Source organism: Sapajus apella, unplaced genomic scaffold (assembly GCF_009761245.1).
Source record: "Sapajus apella isolate SASKATOON/1434 unplaced genomic scaffold, GSC_monkey_1.0 scaffold36, whole genome shotgun sequence".
Lineage (NCBI taxonomy): Eukaryota > Metazoa > Chordata > Mammalia > Primates > Cebidae > Sapajus > Sapajus apella.
Window position 1 is genome coordinate 33,184,974 of NW_022436976.1, and position 16,495 is coordinate 33,201,468.

Consider the following 16,495-nt stretch of genomic DNA (forward strand, 5'->3'; position numbering starts at 1 on the left):
GGAGACATCATTGGCCAGGTACCCCAGCCTCCTGTTATGAGGACAGAGACTGAGCACAAGTTTCCACAATACAGAGACATATTCCCATGCACTGAATATATTCCTTCTTTCGTTCATATCACCAGTCCCTTTAGGAAGTTTCTTGGGTGGGGCGCGGTGGCTCACTCCTGTAATCCCAGCACTTTGGGTGGATTGCTTGAGGTCAGTTCAAGACCAGCCTGGCCAATATACTGAAACCCGTTTCTACTAAAAATACAAAAATTAGGCTGGGCATGGTGGCTCACACCTGTAATCCCAGCACTTTGGGAGGCCGAGGTGGATGGGTCACGAGATAAGGAATTACCAGCCTGACCACCATGATGAAACCCCATCTCTACTAAGAATACAAAAAAATTAGCTGGGCATGGTGGCTTGTGCCTGTAATCCCAGCCACTCAGGAGGCTGAGGCAGGAGAATAGCTTGAACCTGGGAGGCAGAGGTTGCAGTGAGCCGAGATCGTGCCACCACTGCACTCTAGCCTGGGCAACAGAGTGAAATTCTGTCTCAAAAAAAAAAGAACTTCCAGCCCTGTGCTAGGCAAATGTAGGAGATGAAAAAAGAGAGAGAAGCTATGGCTTCTGCTCTTGGAGTTTACAGTCTGAGCTGGTTACAGTGACACATGCTATAGTACCAGCTACTCAGAGGCTGGGGATAACCACAGCACTTCAGCCTAGGCAACATAGTGAGATCCCATCTCTAAAAAAACCCAGAGCTTACAATCTGGCTGTTTGCCTTCTGATATGTAACTTGCTTTTTCTGTTAGAGGAAATAATTATTTATTTTTGAAATTCAATAATAACCAGGATTAATCTGTCTTTTGATGGTATTGCTGGAGAATTTATTATTTATCTAAAATTTGCTGAGTAACCTGAGGAAAAGCCTCACTCTCTGGACCTCATGTTTCTCAACTGTATGATGAGGGGGATAATGAGTCTTGTCAGTGTTGTCAGTCTATATTTCCCTGACTAGATTTATGAATAAGTGAGCAGAGCAGGAAGTTTGAATTTTATATGGGCTGTGAGCAAAATGTTGCATAAAAACTGAGTTTGAAGAACGGTTTATGAAGGCTGTAGCAGGACTTCAAGCTATTGAGGGACGGTGGACTACAAAAACCACCTTCAACTCAACTCTCAAGTCTTTTCCAACCCAGAAGTGAATGTATAATAATAGTGCCTTGTTGGCTGGGCGCGGTGGCTCACGCCTGTAATCCCAGCACTTTGGGAGGTCGAGGCGGGCGGATCATGAGGTCAAGAGATGGAGACCATCCTGGTCAACACGGTGAAACCCCATCTCTACTAAAAATACAAAAAAAAAAAAAAAAAATTAGCCGGGTGTGGTGGCACGCGACTGTGGTCCCAGCTACTCGGGAGGCTGAGGCGGAAGAATCACTTGAACCTAGGAGGCGGAGGTTGCAGTGAGCCGAGATTGCGCCACTGCACTCTAGCCTGGTGACAGAGCAAGACTCTGTCTCAAAAAAAAAATAATAATAATAGTGCCTTGTTATTTTTTTGTGACTGGGATGCAGTTGGTGAAAGTCTGATGGTTTATAGAAGTTTAGAGTGGGAAGTCTATCTTCAAGGTCTTCTAAACCAATGCTATCATTGTACACACTGGCCAACTGGATGTTCAGACTTGTTCAAGGTCACACAGTGCATTGGTGTCTCAGCAAGGACTGGAATTCAAACTTTTGAATTCCCCATCTATACTCTTCCCTCAGCAGTGTAGTATGATAATGGGACTTAAAACATAGATCTAAGCTGGGGGTGTTGGCTCATGCCTGTAATCCCAGTACTTTGTGAGGCCGAGGTGGGAGGATCATGAGGTCAAGAGTTCAAGACCACCCTGGCCAATATGGTGAAACCCTGTCTCTACTAAAAATACAAAAATTAGCCAGCACATGCCTGTAGTCCCAGCTACTTGAGAGGCTGAGGCAGAAGAATCGCTTGAACCCAGAGGAAGAGGTTGCAATGAGCCAAGATTGTGCCACTGCACTTCAGTCTGGGTGACAGAGTGAGATTCTGTCTAAAAAAAAAAATAAATCTAGAGGGTAAGCCCATTAGCTTGACACTGCCTTGCCATTATCAACTGGTGCCCACGGGTCATCCATCTTTTCAGTGGGAGCCTCTGGTCACTTCTAGTGGGGTTGGGGGAAAGCATAAAAGCTGACGGATACCCTCCTCTTTTTTTAACTCCAAATGGATGCAGCTATACCACATGCAAGTATTATCCACAAAGAACTGTGAGTAGAGGAATAGGGTGGCTGGCTATTCAACAGAACTCTCCTACTGTGTTCTTCACAAGAGAGGGTCACCATATGAATGTGACAGTTGTCATGTCTCTAGAGTACGAGCTGGGCAACCAGGTTTCCTCTTTCTTTAGAAAACTGCCTGCCACCTACAAATAACTATGAGTGACTGACAATAATCTTTACAATTGGTAGATCTATGGCTCTTAGGAATAACGTACAGGATGAATCAAACACAAAGCTACTCTTAAGACAATCGTTGGCCAGCACAGTGGCTCACGCCTGTAATCCCAGCACTTGGGAGGCCAAGGCAGGCAGATCACCTGAGGTCAGGAGTTCGAGATGAGCCTGGGCAATATGGGGAAATTCTGTCTCTACTAAAAAATACAAAAATTAGCTAGGTGTGGTGGCACACACCTGTAATCCCAGCTACTCAGGAGGCTGAGGCATAAGAATCGCTTGAACCCAGGAGGCAGAGGTTGTAGTAAGCCCAGATAAGACCATTGCACTTCAGCCTGGGCTACAGAGCTGGACTCTGTCTCATAAAATAACAACAAAAACCACAATTGTTAAAATGAACAACTAGAATTATATATATCAACCAGGTTAAATTTCAAAAGCAAATGTTGAACAAAAAAAAGCTGTAGAAAACTATAGTATGAAATCATATATGTAAGTTATAAAACATGCAAAGTGTCAGTATCAACTCATGTTTTTTTGTTTGTTTTGTTTTGTTTTTGTTTTTGAGAGAGTCTCGCTCTGTCACCCAGGCTGGAGTTCAGTGGCTTGATCTCCACCCACTGCAGCCTCTGCCTCCCAGGTTCAAGTGATTCTCCTGCCTCAGCCTCCCAAATAGCTGGGATTACAGGCATCCACCACCATGCTCGGCTACCAACTCATGTTTTAAATACACACACACACACACACACACACACACACACACGCACAGATACAGAAATAGAGTTGTGAATATATATGTCTGTGTATCAGTACACAGACAAATATTTTCTAGCTCTGTTTCCTGACTGCCTAGAAGCAGTGAGACCCCAGTAGCAATGATCACACCTAGTACCCAGGACTTGGTTGCTGAATAACAGTATTTAAGAATAGGAATCAGGGCTACTTGGAGAAGTTATTGATTCCAAGGTTGAAGCAAGGAAAATACAAGACGAGAACTAAAGCAGCTTGTGATGCCAGGATGAGAAGACGCCAAAAAAACAAAAACAAAAACAGAAACAGAAACCATTCCAAAGAGCTCTTAATGACCAAAACTGAAACAATCTGAGCAAAAAAATAAATAATGGTGGTATTGGATTATAATGCAAAGAATAGAATAAATATCACTGAGTCTTTATTGTTATAAGTAAATGATTAGGCCTGGCATAGTGGCTCACATCTGTAATCCCAGCCCTTTGGGAGGCCAAGATGGGTGGATCACCTAAGGTCAGGAGTTCAAGACCAGCCTCACCAACATGGTGAAAACTTGTCTCTACTAATAAACCCTGTCTCTACGAAAAATACAAAAATTAGCCAGGTGTGGTGGTGGGTGCCTACAGTCCCAGCTACTCATGAGGCTGAGGCAGAAGAATTGCCTGAACTGGAAGACAAAGTTTGTAGTGAGCTGAGATCACCCCACTGCACTTTAGCCTGGGTGACAAGAGTGAAACTCTGTCTCAAAAAAAAGTAAATAAAAAATTTTTAAATAAATGATTAAATAAATAAACAGGAGAAGGAGCAGCTCTTCCTTACAGAATAATTTTAATCAATAAAAATAAAAGGAATAGGGAATTAGAAAATCACCATTAACATCATAATATTAATTACAGCAAGCAAGCTCAACCAATGAATGCTAAAAACTAGTGGATGGCTGGGTGCGGTGGCTCATGCCTGTAATCCCAGCACTTTGGGAGGCCGAGGTGGCTGGATCACCTGAGGTCAGGAGTTCAAGACCAGCCTCACCAACATGGTGAAACCTTGTCTAAAAAAAAAAAAAAAAAAAAAGAAAAGAAAAGAAAAACTAGTGGATGAAAGTTTAAGACAAAACAGGATATTTGCATAGCTTCAAATTGTGTCTCCTCAAATATTATTTTTACAAAAAGAAAATAGTAAGTTTATAGGGGAGAAACTTGGCAGCCCTATCTTAAATACCTGATTAAAGTTAATATGACAAGTAATAAGGCATATTGCTATGGTTCACCCCCTGAAATGATGCGCTGAAAAGGGCACATAACTTCCGTGATATTTCCCTCCTAAATCCATACTCTCAATCTAGCCATGCGAGAACATCAGACAAACCCAAATTGGAAACATTCTAAAAATATCTGACCAGTACCCTTCAAATATCTGACCAGTACTCTTCAAATGTGCCAAAATTACAATAGAAGAATCAAGACTGGAGGAACCATCACAGATTGGAGGGGACTAAGGAGAATGACAATAAAATGCAAGGTGAGGCTGGGCACAGTGGCTCATGCCTGGAATCCTAGCACTTGGGGAAGCCGAAGTGGATGGATGCCTTGTGCTCAGGAGTTTGAGATCAGCCTGGCAAAGTGGAGAAACCCCGTGTCTACAAAAAATACAAAAATTAGCCGGGCATGGTGGTATGTGCAGCTATTTGGGGCGCTGAGGCAAGAGGCTCACTTGAGCCAGGGAAGTCAAGACTGCAATGAGCCGTGATTGCACCACTGCACTCCAGCAACAGAGCTGGACCCTGTCCCAAAACAAACAAAATGCAATGTGAGACCCCAGATTGGATTCAAGATTAGAAAAATGACATTGTGGGGAAACTGGTGAGATCTGAATAAAGACTTTAGTTTAATTAATACTATTGTATTAATGTTAATTTCTAAATTTTGATGATTATACCATAATTGTACAATATATTAGCATTAGAGAACTGGGTCTGGGTGTGGTGGCTTACTCCTGTAATTCCAGCACTTCGGGAGGCTGAGATGGGCAGATCACTTGAGCCCAGGAATTCAAGACTAGCCTGGGCAACATGGCAAAACTCTGCTTCTACAAAAAATACAAAAAATAGCCAGATGTGATGGCACGTGCCTGTAGTCCCAGCTACTTGGGAGGTTGAGGTGGGAGAATCACCTGAGCCCAGGAAGTTGAGGCTGCAATGAGCCATGATCTCGCCACTACACTCCAGCCTGGACAACAGTGTAAGATCCTGTCTCAAAAAAAAAAAAAATGGGTAAAAGATATATAGAACTATCTGTACTGTTTTTGCAACTCTTTAAAAAATTATTTTAAAGAATTTAAGAATACAAAATAACACTATTTTTCAGGGGTACAAATACATATGATAAGCCTAGAAACACACATGGGAATGAAAAACAAATTCAGGACAGTGGAGGCCTCTGGATGCTTCAGAAGAGAGGATTAGACAATTGGGGAGGAGTACACAGGGTCTTCCATTTTATTGGTAATGTTTTATTTCTTAAGGTGGGTAATGGGAATACAGTATTGACTGTATTGTTTTGTATAATTTTTTGTATACATGGAATATTTCATTTTAAAATGAACATATAGCCCAATGCCAAAATGAACATTTGTGATAGGCCTTACCCTATTCCTTTGCGTAGATTTCCCATTGAACAACTGCCAAAACCCAAGCCAAACTTGAGGAAGGTGAGTTGGTCACAGATTGTAAAGGACCTTGAATACCTGCACTTTATTCTAAGAGTAACAGATGCTGTCAGAGGTTTTTAGCAGAGGAGGGATGTGGTCAGATTTGTGTTTTTAGAAAATCACCCTGGTTACTATAGAGAATGGATTGAATGACATTTGAAAATAGAAACAAGGAGGTAATTTAGGAGTCTGTTGCAATAGCCCAGAAGAAAGTTTATGAGGTCTAACTCAGGACAGTGATGGTGGGCATGGAGAGAAAGGGACAGATGCAAGTGCTAAAAAGAAATAGAACAAGAATTGGAGAGGGATTGGATGTGTGCTAAGTGAAAAGGAAGACTCAAGGATGATGACTCTTCTAAACTCCCTTAAGTTATAGTGAACCTCAAGTTTCTCTTCAAAAAATCAGTATGTCAGTATGTTCTCTTATTCTTTAAATCTCTATTTTAAAAGTTTAACTTCCTCGTAATTCCAGTAAACAACCTTCTCCAGCAGTTCTAATCAGTAGTTCACATCTGCTTTCCCCCCCCCCCCCCCCCCCGCTCCATCCTGACTCATCCTGGTCACCTGATCACCCCTGACTACCTGCTCTGACATGCCCATAACCGTCCTTCCCGTCAAAACACCCACCCTGCCACTCCAGCTCAGACCCCTGCTCTTTTTAAAACAGCCAACTGGGATTAGTCTAGCTTGTGTGGTCTAACCCTAGCCAATAGGGGATGACACAGCAGTAGGGACGACCCCTGTCAGGCATAAGTACACATTCCCCCTTGTCCAAGCGTGCAGCCACCATTGTTCCATCCATACTCTGCACCCTTCTATAGAAGTAAACTACCTTGCTAAGAGGACTTATTTTCAGGTGCTATTTCTTTTGCGGCATTGAAATTTTACTTATAACACTTATGAAACAGGAAATACCCTGTGTGTCTTCAATAGACTGGGAGCTCCTTGAGGGTAGGAACTGTACTTTCTTTGGCTCCTCCACACACCCAGCCTCTTGGCTAATGCCAGAGCTCACTAGTAAGGCAGGTTGGTAGGATCTGAAGAGGTGTTGAGCAAGATAGTCTGGGGCCAGAAGCAATAATATTCTGCTGCCCAGGAAAGGCTGTGAAGGAAAGGTGACTCCTGGTACTGGCTGGATGGGGCAAGCCTTTGAAGATCCAGGAAGAGGAGGACTTAGAGCTAGAGATGAGGTGAAAGCTGATATAAGTAAAGTAAAGCCAGGTGCAGTGGCTCATGCCTGTAATCCCAGATACCGAGGAGGCTGAGGTGGGAGCATAGCTTGAGCCCAGGCGATTGAGTACAGCTTGGACAACATAGCAATACCTCATCTTTAAAAAACAAATGTAAGCTTAGGAGGGAATTTTGGTAGCAAAGAGAGGATCACCAGAAAGAGTAGAGGGAAGGCAGGGTGTTGTGGCTCGTGCCTGTAATCCCAGCCCTTTGGGAGGTGTAGGTGAGAGGATCACTTGAGGTCAGGAGTTCAAAACCAGCCTGGCCATTATGGCAAAACCTTGTCTCTACTAAAAATACAAAATAGCCAGACGTGGGCTGAGCAAGGTGGCTCATGCCTGTAATCCCAGCTACTCAGGAGGCTGAGGCAGGAGAATTGCTTGAACACGGAAGGCAGAGGTTGTGGTGAACCAACATCGTGCCATTGCACTCCAGACCGGGCAACAAGAGCAAAACTCCAGCTCAAAAAAGAAAAAAAATAGCCGGACATGGTGGTGGTGGGCACCTGTAATCTCAGCTACTCAGGAGGCTGAGGCAGGAGAATCGCTTGAACTGAGGAGGCAGAGGTTGCAGTGAGGCAAGATCACCCTATTGCACTCCAGCCTGGACAGCAGAGGGAAACTTCATCCAAAAAAAAAAAAAAAAAATGAGTAGAGGGAAGAAAGTGATGTGAGCAGAGGGCCACCTAAATCTTGGATAAGGCATTGTTGCCTCAACTTGCTCTGCAGAGCAACAACCTTGATTCTTTTCTTTTTTTTTTTTTAAATGAAGACAGGTCCCGCTATGTTGCCCAGGCTGGTCTTAAACTCCTGGGCTCAAGTGATTCTCCTGCCTTGGTCTCCCAAAGTGCTAGGATTACAGGTGTGAGCCACCACACCCGACCACAACCTTGATTCTTTTTTTTCCCCCACCTCAGAGTTACTTATCCTCACGGAGCTCACAACCTTGATTCTTAATGGGGCATGGGAAGTGGTTCTGGTACTAAATCGCTACATGGTGATTCACTGGTTTGATTAGTCTGATTTTTCTTTTCTTTTTTTTTTTTTTTTTAAACAGAGTTTCACTCCATCACCCAGGCTAGAGTGCAGTGGCATGATCTTGGCTCACTGCAACCTCCACCTCCCAGATTCAAGCAATTCTTCTGCCTCAGCCTCCCGAGTAGCTGAGACTACAGGTGTGTGCCACCATGCCCAGCTAGTTTTTTTTTTTTTTTGTATTTTTAGTAGAGATGGGGTTTCACCATGTTGACCAGGCTGGTGTCAAACTCCTGAGCTCAAGTGATCAGCCCACCTTGGCCTCCCAAAGGACTGGGATTACAGGCGTAAGCCACTGCACCCAGCCCTAGTTGATTTAATGATTTTAATTAATTCCAACCTACCATGATACCACACAGAGATGCCTGAAAAATGGGCCATTAAAATCATACTTAAAAACACATAGTAGCACATTATTCATTTTTTAAAATAACTTATTCAAGATAATTTTTATTGAGCATCTGTCTCACATGCTCTATTCCAAGTGCTGAATTATGAAACATTATCTAAAGGAGAGGAAATGATTAAGTATTTATAAGTGTGATAAATGACACCAAAGAAAAATGTAGGGCATTAAAGGCCATATGATAGGAAAGTCTAACTGTGTCTTCAGGTCAGGGAAAGCTTCCTTCACAAGTAATGTTTAAGCTGAAAGCTGATTGGAAGTTAGTTAGATGAAGGGCTGGGAAATGGGTGGGAAGAGACAGTGGGAGTGGCATTGGCATGTGTGAAAGCCTAGAGGCTTTAAGAAGCAAAACTTTTCCTAGGGAACTGAAAGATGTTTAATATTGGCTGAACCACAGAGTATGGGACACAAGACAAAACAGAGATTGTTGGAGGTCAGTTCATTTAAGTCTTGTGGCCATCCTGGAGTATTCACAGATCCTCTGGGCCTGGCTTTGTTCTGAGTATAAGGAATACATAGAATCGAATCAGATCTTAATGCTCTTTAATCCAAGGCCTTAAATAGCTCACAATCAGGTAGGATAGACACACTTTGGCAATGGCAGTGCAGCATGATAAATATGATAATAAAGAAGAGATTTTCATGGGAATTTTTAGGAGAGATAATTAAGAAATGACATTATTCCATCATATTGCCTTTTATTTCATATTGCTTCCAAATTCTTATTAGACCAGTCAATTGTAAGACTAAGTTTAGATTAATGTTATTTTTAGACACAGAAAAATGATTTAGCCATTTAGGCTACAAAGCAATTTCTATTACAGTTCTTGCTAGTTCTTGCTTTTCACCTCTACATCCTTCCCTCTCTCCCTCCCTCCCTTCCTTTGTTCCTTTTTTTTTTTTTGGCGGAGTCTTGCCCTGTGGCCCAGGCCGGAGTGCAATGCTGTGATCTCGGCTCACTGCAATCTTTGCCTCCCAGCTTCAAGCAATTCTCTTGCCTCAGCCTCCCGAGTAGCGAGGACTACAGGCATGTTCCACCACCTCTGGCTAATTTTTGTATTTTTAGTAGAAATGGGGTTTCACCATGTTGGCCAGTCTGGTTGCCCAGGCTGGTCTCAAACTCCTGACTTCAGGTGATCTGCCTACGTCTGCCTCCCAAAGTGCTGGAATTACAGGTGTGAGCCACTGCACTCAGCCAATACTACATCTTTCTTTTCAACTTTAACTCATCCTTTAAGACTCTGCTGAACTTTCCCCCTTCCACCTTACCCTAAGTAGAGTTAGAAATCTTTCCCTCTGTGTCCCTGAAGGACCCAGACATATCCCTATTACAGCATTTATCACAATATACTACAAGTGTTTATTTTCCTGTATCTTCTCTAGGATACCCCCCCCACCACTAAACTTCTTTATTTTTTTAAGAAACAGAGTCTTGCTCTATTGCCCAGACGAGGATGCAGTGGCACCATCATAGCTCACTGTAATCTTCAACTCATGGGGTCAAGAGATCCTCCCACCTCAGCCTCCTAAACAGCTAGGACTACAACCACACACCACCATGTCAGCTAATTTATTTATTTATTTTTGTAGAGATGGGTCTGGCTATGTTGCCCAGGCTGGTCTTGAACCTTTGGCCTCAAGTGATTCTCTTGCCTGGGCCTCAAAGTACTGGGATTATAGGAATGAACCAGAGTGCCTGGCCTCCTACTAGAATTAAGCATAGAGATTTTGTCTTGCTCATGCTTCAATCTGTCATTCAATAAATATTTGTGAGGTACCTACTATATGCCAGACATCAGGCTAGGTGCTGCAGATTCAGTGATAACCTGGATAGACTCAGTTCTTGCCTTTGTAGAGCTTATAGTCTAGTGCAGAAGGTAGACAAGCAAATGGGCAAGATGAGTAAGTATGAAAAATGTTATTTAGGCCGGGCGCGGTGGCTCAAGCCTGTAATCCCAGCACTTTGGGAGGCCGAGGCGGGTGCATCACGAGGTCAAGAGATCGAAACCATCCTGGTCAATATGGTGAAACCCTGTCTCTACTAAAAATACAAAAAATCAGCTGGGCATGGTGGCGCATGCCTGTAATCCCAGTTACTCAGGAGGCTGAGGCAGGAGAATTGCCTGAACCCAGGAGGCGGAGGTTGCGGTGAGCTGAGATCGCGCCATTGCACTCCAGCCTGGGTAACAAGAGTGAAACTCCGTCTCAAAAAAAAAAAAAAAAAAAAAAAAAAAAAGAAAGAAAAATGTTATTTATGATGAGCAAAGTGTCAAGTGCCATGGGAATCCCAGAGCAGGTGTACCTAACTTTCTTTAGGGGGCTAATGGAAGTCTTTCAGAAGGAAGCAATTTAAGCTGAGAATTGAAGAAAAAGCACAAGTTAGCTAGGTAATGTGGCAGTCGTGGTTCCAGAGCTGAGAAACAGCACAACACATTCCAGAGACTGAAAGAAGACTGGGCACAGTGGCTCATGACTGTAATCCCAACACTTTGGGAGGATGAAGTGGGAGAATTGCTTGAGGCTAGGAGTTTGAGACCAGCTTGGGCAACATAGTTAGACTTTGTTTCTCCAAAAACATATTAAAAATTAGCCAGGTGTGATGATGGGCACCTTATGTCCTAGGTACTCAGGCTGGTGGCTGGAGGCTGAGGCAGGAGGCTCAATTGAGCCCAGGAGTTCCAGGCTACAGTGAACTATGATCATGCCACTGCTCTCCAACCTGGGTGACAGAGTGAGACTCTGTCTCCAATAAAACAAAACAAAGAAATTCATAGACCAGTCGAGGTTGGGGACAAGCAGTGGAGATTGGGTGGGGTGGGGTGTGGCTGGGGTGGGGAAAGCAATTAGAGATTGGTGTTTAGTGTGATAATTATACACATAGAAAGCGCTACGTGAAATGTTTGTTAAATGAATGGATGAGCCATTCCAAAGCCCGAGAAAGCAAGACATTTGGGAAAAGCAAATTTGTCTGTAATCGTTCATTCCTTTGTTCACTGGGAGGCATTATAGTGTGTTGGTTAAAAGCCTGGACTCACACCAACTGCTTGGGTTTGAATCCTGGCTTTAACAATTAGTAGCTGAGTGACCTTACACAAATTACAGAGCTTCTCCATGTGTCCTTTTCCTCATCTGTAAGATAGAAATAATAATAATTCACAGAATTGTTGTGAAGATTAAACAAGTTAATGATATTTGTAAAGCACTTGGAATAGTGCCTAGAACTAATTATTCCTCCATTCATCAAAACATTTATTGAGGGTCAAGTACCACGCTAGGTACTGTGAAAATATGTGGCTTCAGCCATGGAGGAGGACCATAAAATCTGGTGAGGGAGAAGATTCATAAATAAGCTATTACAACACAGTGTGATCAAGTGAAGCGATAGTGGTAAATGCTGCAGAACTGAACAAGAGAGAGTGACTCACTCTCTCCAAAGAAGCCAAGAGAAGCTTCAGAGGGAAGAATGTATTTAAGTTGGGTGATGCAGAATGAACAGAGTTTGGCAGCAGACAAAAGCAGTAGGGTTTATCAGGCCAAGGAAGCAATATATTGCAAAGGCTTAATAGGATACAAGTCTAAGGCATGTTTAGGAAATGGCAAGGTCTTCAGCACCTGTTACATTCCAGAGTCTGTGCTAGGTACGTTTTATAAGTTCTTTTACTTTCCATAAGAACATAAGAGGTGAGAATTATGGTCCAGATTTTTAATGAGAAGGTGATCTGAAAGATTGAGAGACTTGTTCAAGATCATGGAAAGCAGTGGGTCTCAATTTGAATCCAAATCTATGTGACTCTATGTTTTGTGTTCTTTGTTCTTTGAGGAAAGGATGGGGCCTGACAATGACCTTGTAAGTTTTTAGTGTAGCTAAAAGTACAATAATTTTATTTATTTATTTATTTTTTAGAGTGAGGGTCTTACTCTATTGCGCAGGCTGGAGTGCAGTGGTACAATCATAGCTCACTGTGACCTCACACTTGATCTTAGCCAAAAGGCTGAGAAGCGATAGCTCACTGCAACCTCAAGCTCACTGGGCTCAAGCAAGCCTCCTGTCTCATCCTCTCGAGTAGCTATGACTATAGGCATGGATCACCAGCCCAGCCAATTTTTTATATATATATATATTTTTTTGTTTGTTTGTTTGTTTGTTTGTTTGAGACGGAGTTTCACTCATGTTACCCAGGCTGGAGTGCAATGGCGCGATCTCGGCTCACCGCAACCTCCGCCTCCTGGGTTCAGGCAATTCTCCTGCCTCAGCCTCCTGAGTAGCTGGGATTACAGGCACGCACCACCATGCCCAGCTAATTTTTTTGTATTTTTATTAGAGACGGGGTTTCACCATGTTGACCAGGATGGTCTCGATCTCTTGACCTCGTGATCCACCCGCCTCGGCCTCCCAAAGTGCTGGGATTACAGGCTTGAGCCACCGCGCCCGGCCCTCAATTTTTTATATTTTTTTTGTGGAGACAGAATCTTGCTTTGCTGCCCAAGCTTGTGTCAAACTTCTGCCCTCAATCAGTCCTTCCTCCTTGGCCTTCCAAATTGCTGGAATTCGAGGTATGAGCCACCACTCTCGAACCAATTTTTTTTTTTTAAGGCAGAGTCTTGCTGTGTCACCCAGGCTGGAGTGCAATGGCGTGATCTTGGCTCACTGCAACCTCCACCTCCCAGATTCAAGCTCTTCTCCTGCCTCAGCCTCCTGAGCAGCTGAGATTACAGGCTCCCACCACCACACCTGGCTAATTTTTGTATTTTTAGTGGAGACGGGGTTTCACCATGTTAGCCAGAATGGTCTTGATCTCCTGACCTTGTGATCCACCCACCTTGGCCTCTTAAAGTGCAAGGATTACAGGGGCGAGCCTCCGTGCCTGGGCTGGCCCAATATTTTTATTTTAAATTTTAATAACGTTGGATGACAATCTTGTTAAGTAGGCACTTAGTATTTCTCAGTCTTCATAAATAGAAGAAACTGACCTTAAACTTTTTTTTTCAATATTCAGTTTCTTTTAATGATCCCCATCTCCTTAAAGAACAGGTGCAGGCAGCAAGGCAATGGGAAGAGCTGTTTACTTGAAGACCTTGCCCTGACTGAAGGCTTAGCCCACCTGCTAGAAGGCCCCTTTCCAGGAACAGTACTCACAAACCAGTGTCTGGGTCTCTTCGCTGCCAGGATCCAGTTTCTGCCACGTGTATGATTCGAAGTCCACCTGCCAATCTGGACTCAGTGTCAAGGCAAGCTTGGGGCCTGTGAAAACTCAGACTCCAGAAATGGAGCTGATATTGTTTCTTCCAAAGAGGATGACACTAACAAAGGAATTCTTCCTCAGTTTGTTCAATTGCTGGAACATTCCAGCGATGAGATTGCAACTCCAGAAGGTCAGGGTGAGCTCCTCAGGAAAGCAATACTCAGACCAACCATCCTTATCAGAGTGCTCCTGAAAATACCGCAGCACCACATTATGTTCTCACCTGAGTACTTGGGTTTAAATTCATCCAACACAAAGGTACTCTTGGGCAAGTGAGTAAAGGGGTCTTGCCTTTGGGCTCAGCCGCCAGTGCCTGCTCACATTCATCCATATCCTCCTTAGGAGCAGGGGCAGCCACCTTTTTCTCCTTTCTGTTCAGCCTAGGGGTTCTGCTTCTCTTCCTGTGAACTTTTCTCCTTCTGTGGGGTGTCCTTTTTAGGCCTGCTCTCTGCACACATTTTAGTATCAAACAGGGCCATTTTCTCATATCGTTTTACTTCCCCCAAGACAGCCTGGAACTAGGGCTGGTTAATGCAGGTGAGGAGATTATCATCATGACTACTATTTATTATTCTGTAATGTTCTGTGTTAATATCCTGAAGGCTTGTTAGAGAGTTTCCCTTTTATACCTGTGGTTCCCAAACTGTCCTAGTAGCACTGGGGTGCCCTAGCTAATTCACAGGGCCTAGAGGATATTCTGACATTTTAAGAGAAATGCAGGCTGGGTGCAGTGGTTCATGCCTGTAATCCCACCACTTTGGGAGACTGAGGCTAGGAGTTCCAGACCAGTCTGAACAACATGGTAAAATCCCATCTCTACAAAAACTTCAAAAATCTGCCAGGAGCGGAGGCTCACACCTACAATCTCAGCACTTTGGGAGGCCAAGGTGGGCGGATCACAAGGTCAAGAGATCCAGACCATCCTGGTCAACATGGTGAAACCCCGTTTCTACTAAAAATAGAAAAATTAGCCATGCATGGTGGCGGGAGCCTGTAGTCTCAGCTACTTGGGAGGCTGAGGCAGGAGAATCACTTGAACCCGGGAGGCGGAGGTTGCAGTGAGCCTAGATCGTGCCACTGCACTCCAGTCTGGTGACAAAGTTAGACTCCGTCTCAAAAACAAACAAACAAACAAAAAAAACCTACAAAAATCAGCTGGGCGTGGTGGCGCTCGCCTGTAATTCCAGATACTTGGGAGACTAAGGCATGAGAATCACTTGAACCTAGAAGACGGAGGTTGCAGTGACCTGTGATTGCGCCACTGCACTCCAGCCAGGGTGAGACAGCAAGACTCCATCTTAAAAAAAAAAAAAAGAGAGAGAGAGAAATACAGCGATATTCAATATATGTATGCTACCACACAATCTTGTGTTCAAGTTTTCAACATGCCCTTGGATAATGTTGTGTCTTTTTGAAGCTGAGTTTTCAGAGGTTGCTGTAATAAAAAGCAAGTACCAAGTGAAAATCACTGTGGAACAAGAAATGACTGTACGAGTATACAATGTGATCCCAAAGTTTGAGAAAGGAATTGCTCAACAGACACATATATCCCTTACCATATAATTATGAATATTTAAGAATAAAAACTTGATGGGCACAGTGGCTTATGCCTGTAATCCCAGCACTTTTGTTACCAGTGGAGGATGCCAAGGTTCTTGGCTTCCTGAACAAAGAACGGGACAAAACGCACAAACAAGGCAAGGAAAGAATGAAACAACAAAAGCAGAGATTTACTGAAAATGAAAGTATACTCCACAGAGTGGGAGCAAGCCAAGCATAGGGGTTCAAAAGCCTGGTTACAGAATTTTCTGAAATTTAGACCCTTCAGAGGCTTCCCATTGGTTACTTGAGGTACAACCTATGTAAAGGAAGTAGTGGCCTGTGATTAATCTGATTGGTTGCCATGTTGACCTGGCTTGCAGAAAGCAACCAATCAGAGGCTGAAGTTACAAAGTTACACCCATGAAAACATCTGATTGGTTGCAGAAAGTGACCAATCAGAGGCTGAAGTGAAGTTACAAACTTATTCTCCTATGCAAATGAAGACTTGGCCCAAGACCAGCCTGACTGGTTGTGGGAGGGGACCAATCAGAGGTACTTTCAGTTTTTCATCTGCCACACAGAAAAGTGGGGGATGCAAAGGGAGTAGCCTCTGATCCTTTTGTTACATGGGTATGGAAAGTTGGAGTTTTCCTTTGACTTTGTTCTAGGAAATCAGCACGAATTGGCCTCATGTTCCCTGCCTCCAGACCCTGTAGTGTGTAGTGCCTCACTTTGGGAGGCCAAGGCCGGTGGATCACTTCAGGTCAGGAGTTAAGAGACCAGCCAGGCCAACATAGCAAAACCCCATCTCTAAAAAAAGTCAGAGGTTGCTGTGAGCAGAGACTGTGCCACTGCGTTCCAGCCTGAGTGTCAGAGCAAGACTCCATAAAAAAGAAAAAACAAAAAATCGAGTGTGGTGACTTATGCACTCTGGGAGGCCAGAGCAGGTGGATCATGAGGTCAGGAAATAGAAACCATCCTGGCTAACACAGTGAAATCCCATCTCTACTAAAAATACAAAAATTAGCCGGGTGTGGCAGCACGCACCTGCAGTCCCAGCTACTCAGGAAGCTGAGGCAGGAGAATCACTTGAACCTGGGAGGTGGAGGTTGCAGTGAGC

General features: G+C 43.7%; 1 pseudogene; it reads right to left on the minus strand.

The window, feature by feature from the left end:
• Positions 1 to 13,323: 13,323 nt before the first annotated feature.
• On the minus strand, positions 13,324 to 14,553 carry LOC116563721 (annotated as a pseudogene).
• Between the last annotated feature and the right edge of the window lie 1,942 nt (positions 14,554 to 16,495).